Genomic DNA, 9493 nt, shown 5'->3' on the forward strand with positions numbered 1-9493 from the left:
CTTTTCTTTGCATATTGTTGATAGCATGGGAGTATGGGAACATTGTATGTGGAAGAAGGTTATTGATTGTTGATTTATTGCGAAGGTGAAGTGTTTGTCATTATTGCTTGTTGTGTTGCATTGTGCATGCATGGTCGTAGATCATTGAGACCCACTCTTGTCCCTCTAAATTTTCATATTGAATCTGTTGTTCGAAACCCTAGGGGAAGAGGTAGTTTTAGTCAATCCATTTCATCAATGGAAGGACATAATGAGGACCATATGGAGGACCTTGGTTATATAGACCAACAAGGTATCCTCCACCCCAATGTGCATCATGATAACATGCAAGTACCATTAGGTATGCCGAGGCCATTCGTTCATCCACCACAACAACAAGGCCAAGTTCTATTGGGAATGCCAAGGCTAATCTATGCTCCACCACCTCCCATCATTCAAGGCAATCAAGGTGCCCATGTTGCACCTCCAATTGCTAATCCACTCCTTGCTTTACGAGATCACTATGTGCCTAATGAATACAATGCACTCATATGCATTCAATTGCCAGCATTTAGAGCACACCACTATGAGATCAAACCACAAACCATTCATATTCTTCCTAACTATCATGGACTTCCAAGTGAAGAACCTTACAAGCATTTGGATGAGTTTCTTGAAGTATGTTCCACCGTAAGATACACGGACATGCCGAAAGAGGTCTTAAGGCTTAAACTTTTTCCATTCACCCTTAAAGACAAGGCAAAATATTGGTTTAACAATCTTAAACCTTTTTTAATAACTTCTTGGGCAGAAATTAAACAAGAGTTCTTGAAGAAGTACTATCTGGTTTCTAAGACCAATGCCAAGAGAACCTCAATTAGGGAATTTTCACACAGGGATGGGGAAACATTTCATGAGGCATGGGAAAGATTCAATGAATTGCTTAGGAAGTGTCCACATCATGACATGCCCAAATGGCAATTAGTTTAATATTTCTTTGAGAGCTTATCGGACAATTACAAGGGCATGGTTGATGCTTCCATGGGTGGCTCTTACATTGATAGGCATGAGGATGACGTATGGCGTCTTTATGAGAGCTTGAGTGAAAATTCTTTGCATCGAACTTTATCTTCTAAGAATGGTAGGAATTCAAGTGGAAGGAAGAGTGTTGGCTTATATCAAGTCGACCATTCCAATGAAATAGCCGCCGAGATGAAATCCTTATCTCAAAGGTTTGATCAATTCTTGATCAACTAAAACTCGGCAAATCAAGTATCTTCCATCTCTAACCATTCCCATCATGCATCCAATGAGACATGTATGACTTGTTCAAGTGTTTTACATTCTACTTCCAATTGTCCCCATGGACATGTGCAAAGTGAGCATCATGAACAAGTCAATGCAACTTTTGTTAATCAAGGGAACAGTCCTTATGGCAATCATTATAATCCTAGTTGGAGGAATCACCCGAGTTTCTCCTTAAAAAACTTAGGGGAAGGCTCAAACCCTCCCCAAGGTGGTTTCTAGGGGAAATATATTCCACGTCTAATGCAAATCCAAGGTTCCCAAGGATATAGACCATTTTAATCACAAGGAAACCAATTCTCTAATTCTTATTTTCCTAATCAACCATCATATTCTCAAGGAAATGCTAGGAGTCCCGCTTTTGAAGAGAAAGTTTTGACCGCTCTAGGCATTCTAGAGGCTAACACTCAATTGCTTCATTCTCATTCTCAATCCATTACTAAGCTAGAAACCCAAGTAAGGCAAATAGCTAGTACTTTGAATGCTAGAGAGAAAGGGAAAATGCCTTTGAATGCCCCACAAAAGCAACAATGTGTTGTGGAGACTCATTCCTCATCGGAAGGTCACACAATAAAGCATGTCAATTCGGTGACAACCTTAAGAAGTGGGAAGATTGTGGACAACCAAGTGGGTATGTCCAATGAAGAGAGTGAACCAGTGCAACCATAAGTTGACACCTGTTCCGTTTCTTATCCGATTCCTCCTTTATTGCATATGCATGATTTTTCAAATAAGAATGTGTTGAAAAGTGATTTTGAAAAGAAAGATTTGCAACATGATTTCAAAACTTCTTGTATTGAAGAGACTTCAAAGAAAAATTCTGAAAAGGTTTTTGAGCCAAGAGCTCCATTTCTGGATGCCTTAAAAGGATTAATTTCAAATGACAAGCAAAAGGCCAAGACTAATGCAATCATGGAAGTGTTTAAGCAAGTGAAAGTTAATCTTCCGCTTTTGGATGCAATCAAGCAAATTCTGGCTTATACCAAATTCTTGAAATACTTGTGCACCTAAAAGAGGAAGAACAAAAGCCAAGCACCTAGAAAGGTGGTCTTAACCGAGCAAGTAAGCTCAATTTTGCAGCATAACACTCTTCCGAAGTTTAAAGACCCCGGTTCACCTACCACTTCATGCATCATTGGAGATCATATCATTAATCGGGCTCTTCTTGACCTAGGAGCAAGTGTTAACCTTCTTCCATACTCAGTATATGTCAAATTAGGCTTAGGAGACTTGAAATCGACGTCGATCATTTTGTAACTTGCCGACCGATCCATCAAAAAGCCTAGGGGTATCATTGAGGACGTATTGATTAAGATTGATAAATTCTTCTTTCCCGTTGATTTCGTTGTCATTGACACGGAACCGGTCCCAAATCCTAAGAGCCAAATTCCCGTTATCCTTAGCCGTCCTTTCTTAGTAACCGTAAATGCCAACATTAATTATAGGACGGGGATAATGAAGATTTCATTTAGCCACATGAAGGTAAAGTTGAATATTTTTAGTCCAACCCCCAATTCATTTGACAAACATAAAGAAGTTAATGTTGTGGAAAAATGTCATAACCATGAATGTGAAGGAATAAAGTCTTTGCTTAAAACCAAAATTCCAAAAAGCTTATCTTTAACCTTGAAACCAAAGAAAGTTGCTTCAAAGTGTTGTTTTGAAAGGGCATGAAAGCCCAAAGATTGTTTTGACCAAGGACCGAAATCATCTTTTGAGCTTAATCTAACAAGTTCCTTAAAGAACCATTTGTTGGGTGGAGTTCAAAGCACTTATCACCCCATCAAGGAGGGGATGCACTACAAGATGTTTGATCCAGGCTAAAAAGCCCAACGTCTTGCTAGAGACGTTAAAGACTAGCAAGACATTTTCTAAGGTGTCAAAACCCTATTCTTCCTTCATTTATATCTTTAATTTCATTTCTTGCGAAGTCCAGATATTGGCTTTAGGTTCATATGCATTGCTGGGAACTGTGGTTAGGATTGTATGCACTTTTAAGTTGAAATTAAGCATTTTGCATAAGTTCGATCTATCTCAAAATGAGTTTGATCGATTAAACTTCCCACCTGCATAAAACCTGCATCCAAATCACTCTCTATCCAATCGTTCAAGCAAAACCTGCATATTTTAGCTCTCTGTCCCATCATTCGAACTTGTTCCTAGATCGATCTTTAGTTCTTCGACCGATCCAACTTTATCTTGGATCGATCTGCAGTTCGAACACTTAGAAAATTTTTGAACCTGCATCCACTTGCATCCAAATGCCTCTCTGTCTCATCAATCGAACATTTCTTCAAATCTATGTATTCTTGATCGATCGAAAGTATTCTGAGATCGATCATGGTGAAATCGATCTTTGTTCTTTGATTTTAAATTTTGACTTTGTTTTGACTTGTTTATTCCAAAAAAAAAAAAAAAAAAAAATTCGAGTGAAAAGAATAAGCGCACCTCGAACTCCACTTTTTGTTTTGATGATCGGTACTAGATTTGTGTGCTAGTTTGAGGGTAAGGATATGATCATTTCTTTAGTTGGCTAAGATAGCAACATATTTGATGCCGGTCCACTCAAAAGGATTCTAGAGTTGCTTTGATTTTCATGATCATTTTTTTGATGTGTGGAGGACCATACTTGTTTACTTGATGTTGAGATTTTAGGAGATTGCTTGGAAATGTTTAAAAAATTGCATACTTGAGGTAATTTTCTCCCAATGCTTGTTTGCAATATTGGTGTCTCTTGTGTGAGAATGAGCTTAATGTTTGTGGGTATCATTTCTAGAAACCTTCACGAGACTTCACTCGTCCATTAGGGGTAACCTAGGGGTTTAAAAGGCTTGTTGCATGTGCTAAATGCAATCGTATTCCCTATGAAAGTGGCGTTATCTATTTATTGCTTTCTAGTTCATAGTTGTATAGTTGTTCATTTCATTCCTTTACTTTCTAGTTCATTGCTAGGGACTAGTAATATTTAAGTTTGGGGGTGTGATGAGCATTGGAAAGTGCGCATTTAAACCCCTTAAGCTTAGGTATTCTAGAACCTTTATCTATCTTATTTTTCCGCTTTAAATTGATTTTGTATTATTTCCATGTTCAGGTACTTATCCCTAAAATAAGCTAACTCAGCCAAATAAGAGCAAAAATGAAGCAATTCTGGGATGAATCAAAGAAAGGAGTAAAGTAGAGCGAAAGGAAGCAAAGGGTGGAATTTCAGCAACTTCGATCGATCTCAAGAAAAGTTCGATCGATCCAACTTTCATCGATCTCAGCACTTCCAGATGGATCTGAGCCATGTTTGTCCCTATTCAAAGATCTCAAAGTTCGATCGATCTAACTTCATTCTCTAATCGATCGAACCATCTTGTCCTTATCCAAATGATTGATCTTATCCAGCTGTACCACCCTACCAACCACTTTTGTCCTTTTCCCAAAAATATCTCAGATTTGTTTTTATCCAAAAAAGCGCCGCCATAGAGGATCGATCCAGCCTCAATTCGATAGATCTCAGCCATGTTCGATCGATCTCACCACAAGTTCGATCGATCAAACTTCCCAAATCCCGAGAAAATCCAAATTCTAGCTCATTAAAAGTTGTCTCATATCCAATCGTTGAAGGAATATTGGTGTACGAGCCTAGCTTATTTGGGGTGATATTTGACTTACTTATATAAGGAATATGAGCCACTTTTTGAGATATACTTTTGAAAGAATAGAGACTTTGTACTGGGAAGGCACAATTTTCATATCTTAGCAAGGAAGAAAGGAGAGGAAGAGGCTAGAGACACAAGCTTGGAGTTCTTCCATCAACCAAGAAGAGGAGCAATCTCTACCATGGAGTTAGGCCTTGAGGGTTAGAAGACACCATCTATGAGTAGCTAGAGATCCTCTCGGGGCTAGAGTTAGCCCTAAGCATGCTTTCTACATCTTTATTTATGTAATTTTGAGGGGATTTGTATTGTGATACATGTTTTGACACTTATATATATATAGATCTTGTTTATTCAATGATTTGTATGGTTTAATGCTTTTAATTGATCATTTCATTGTATCCATATGTCTATGTATGCTAGAATAGATGTTCATGTATTTGTCTCTATTTCTTGTGTTGTTAATGCATGTTAATGTGTATTAATGCTATAGATCTAGAGTTTGTCACGACATAGTGCTTAATGGATTGTTCTTGTGGTTTATTTGATGGTTCATACTCATTTCTTGATGGATTGTATCTCTCCCTTAGTTTAATTAGTTTAATTTCATGTCATTGGCTTAATTGTAGTGCAGTTATAGTTTAGATGTTAAATGGGAGGACAATCCATGCTTGTTGTTTGATGTTCCATACTTATGAAAGCAAGTAACATATATCTCTAACCTTGTGATGTGTTTGGTTGTAAGCTTAAAGAAAGGATTAATGGCTTAATTTGATATGTTGTACTATCCAACATGTTGCTTAGATAATATATACTTTATTTGTCATCCATGCTTGTTGAAACAACCACACACACACACTTTATTGCAATACCTGTTTTTCCCCCTCATCAATCATTCATTATGGGTGTAGAAAAGCTATGCTTAGTGGTGATCTCTAAACCCCAAGGTCTCTCTCGTGTTTTGTCTCCATTACATTTAATTTTCTACTTTAGTTTGAATTGCATCTTAGTGTAATTCAACCACCAACCAATTTTTTGATCACTCAACCTACTAACCCTAATCTTGATTCCTCAACCATGTACGACCCACTAATCCCTTGGGATGATCCCTACTTGCCCTAGCTATATTTTTAGTGAAAGGTAGTAATGGCAATTTCTAAATGTAAAACTTGGCCACATTCATCATGTACCTTTGGTAAATAGCCCATAACTCTCTGCTCTGAACTCCAAATGATAAACCATTTGAGGATTTGGAAAGCTAACTCAAAGATCTAAGTACGTCATTTTTTAATGGAAGTCGAATTCTCATGTGTGGTAGGTCGAAAATGAAGAACAAAGTCAAACTTCATTACTGCTAGTCTGGTTTTGGCTCGGTCCGTTGACGCGCTGATCGCGGCGATCACTTTTTGTAAGGATAACCAGGAGTTCAATGGGACACTGGCTTGGGCTAAAAATGAAGGTCCCTAGCAACGACATGCTTTGATTCTTCTAGAACTCATCAACGCGTCTCTTTTAACTCTCTTTGGGGAACTAACCTAAAAATAAACAAAAGCATGCAAATGAAACTAATATATACAATATGATCAACTAATGAACTTAACTAATGCAAATAAGGATACTTGAATATGCAATATTCAGCGCTTATCACACCCCTAAACTTACCTTTTGCTAGTCCCATAGGAAAACTAAAAATGAAACTATTGACAAAATGACAACATTTGAAATGCCATCAACATGCATCAACCATGGTGCAAGAAAATACGCACAGCTCATTTGCAACTTAGAATAGACAGAACATTGGAGACGGAATTGTTATGTAGACTACCTTGAGTATATGAAGCCTTGATATGACACAATGGCTAAACACATTTCAATTCTCATATATTAGCATTATAGTCTATATAAATACTTCAATTGTCATCTCTTTAATAGAAATCAACTCTAACTTCAATGAAAGTGAACTGAATTCCCAATGTGTGATTTTACCTTCTTTTTCCAATTTTAAAACACAAGTCTTCAAATCATTGAATTTCCCTCTTGAATGCGGTCTCTAAGACATGATTTATTCAAAATACACTTTTTTTTTTTTACATACATATTATAGTCATGTAATGCCGAAGTCCCTTAAGCTTTCTAACCAACCCATGTAACAAGTGCTGGCTAGCACCTCCCAAACCGGACAGTTTTAGGGTGCTAAGTGTAAAGACACTTCAAGGGCTTAATAACTCGAGTTGGCAAGGTTACGAATTCCAACAAACCATACTTATTTATTTTTATTTTTGTGAATAACCGTGCAATGCCTAAGTCCCTTAAGCTTTCTAACCAACCCATGTAACAAGTGTTAGGCCAGCAACTCCCAAACCTGACAGCTTTAGGGTGTTAAGTGTAAGGACACTCCAAAGGCTTAATAACTTGAGTTAGCAAGGCTACGAACTTAAACTAGTCATAATCCTTTTTCATTCATTTATTTATTTTTTTAAGACAATGCTAATGATATCTATTTATTAGGGTCATCATTCAAATCAACTGAGCCAAGGTCAAGGTAAATCAGGTTGCATGCCTCATAATTAAGTTTCCTGTGTGCATCTGTGCAGTGTGAAGCATAAAAGAGTATGAAATCTGACGAAAATCTAATTGACACATTTATACAAACCAATTTTGAATCAACATGATCGTTCCAGATTTTTCTTTATTTTCAAAACTATCATTTGCCTCTATACACAAAGTATTAAACATGCGCTTCAATCTCCAACAAGTTCCAAGATTACTCTATTATTGCTTTCCAAAAAATGATTTTTATTACTTTACATGAACAATTAGCGCATGCAAACAAAAATGCAATAATAATATAATACCAAAAATGCAATAATGTACCCCCAATCTTGAATGTCACATTATCCTCAATGTGAGAAGACAAAAGATGGAATTGGATTTTAAAAAGAAGGGTACTAAAAGCAATAATACCAAGTGGAGGAAAAATCAGTGGCGGTGTAAACAGACCACCATACGAATTCCAGAAGTAACGCCCCCAAACTTGATTCTAAAAACCTGTCAAAACACATCAAACACATATAAATCCTGACAGAGAGAAAAATAAACAACTAAAATTTATTTAACTAAAAACGACGTGTTCATGCAAAATAACAACACAATTGCAGTTATGAGTTCAAAATACGAACTGAAAGTAATGCCAAAAGCGGCCCAAAATAAATCCAAATAGTACTACTAAAAAGAAAAATAGATACTAAAAGCATAAAGCCACTCCATCGGAGTGGAGGATGAGTGACCAGCGCCGCCTGATGGGCGGTTAATCAAGGATTGTAGCATGGCGTGTGAGATGGCCCAAGTTTTTCAACCCAGTGCGTTAGTGATGAACCGAAAGATGACCCGATAACGGATCTGAAATGCGGAAGCAAAAAGACAAAACATCGGTCTCTAGAGATACAACATAGCTCTAAGACACCATTATGACCCTCAATGAGGTCACGGAACCCAAAGGAATCAAATGGGGAAGCAAAGTTTCAAAAATGAACAAGAATGAACCTAGGGGAAAAATAGTCATTTCTAGCTTAAAAGTGGGTACCACTGAGCACACCATTGGAAAGACAATGAAAAATCAATGAACTTTGACTCAAAAATCGCTTGATTCGGAGTCCGGATGAAGAAAATATGGCTAATGGAAGAAGAAGGGGCAAAACGGTTCAAAAGAGGCAACCCTTGAACATCTAATCGGTTAAGAGACCTTCCTAACCGGTTAGGAGACCAAGAAACATGACCAAGACATTGCCCCAAGCCATCTAACCGGTTACGAGACCCCATCTAAACGTTTAGATGTGAAGGGGCAGTAAGGGTGCGACCCAAAAACCTGGCAGCAGGGGTTTTTCAGGGAAAAATGGAAATTTGAGGGCCAAGATGACATTTTCTGGAAAAATACAAAGAATAAACCCACCTCAAAATCTAGTTTTCTACATAACTCTTAAGGAAAATAAAAAAATACACAATGTCAAATGCCCAAAATGCCCTCCAAAGAAAACTGGTCCAGAGGGTCCAAAAAGCTGCTAAATTTAAAAACGGAGAGTTGAACTTCGGAAGCGAATTCCGATATGAAGATGACATTTTATGGAAAACTACAAAAAATAAACCCCCCCTTAAAATCATGTTTTCCATTTAACCATGTGAAAAGAGGAATTTATTTCCAAAAGAAAATTCCCAAAATACCCTTAGGTCAGAATATGCAACAAAAGTGAAAAATGAGTCCGTAGGAGGCTCATTTCACCAAAGAAGAAGCTTTGCCCGGAAATGACCATGCACGCAAACGTAACTAGGTACAATGGTCCATGGCCCAAAAATATGGCCGACACAAAATATGACCCCCCAACGGCCAAAATGACAAAATGAAGTTTGGAATGAAAACTTGAAACCTAAAATCATGAAATGATTTCGAAATGCTGTTTGGCCCTTGGCCACACTTCATGCATGTTAAATGAATGCTAATGGAAGAAGTTCATGCACAATGCACGCTCCGGTGCAAAATAGCATACTAAAATGCATGGTTTTCCATATGTTCT

The 9493-nt window shown here is 37.5% G+C and overlaps 1 pseudogene; it reads right to left on the bottom strand.

Moving 5' to 3' along the window:
- Positions 1-848: 848 nt before the first annotated feature.
- LOC132282683 (small nucleolar RNA R71) lies at positions 849-947 on the bottom strand (annotated as a pseudogene).
- Positions 948-9493: the final 8546 nt, after the last annotated feature.

The sequence above is a fragment of the Cornus florida genome, unplaced genomic scaffold, assembly GCF_030987335.1.
Source record: "Cornus florida cultivar Cherokee Brave unplaced genomic scaffold, ASM3098733v1 CherokeeBrave_3.0.0_Hap2_Chr01, whole genome shotgun sequence".
In the NCBI taxonomy this organism is placed as follows: Eukaryota; Viridiplantae; Streptophyta; class Magnoliopsida; order Cornales; family Cornaceae; genus Cornus; species Cornus florida.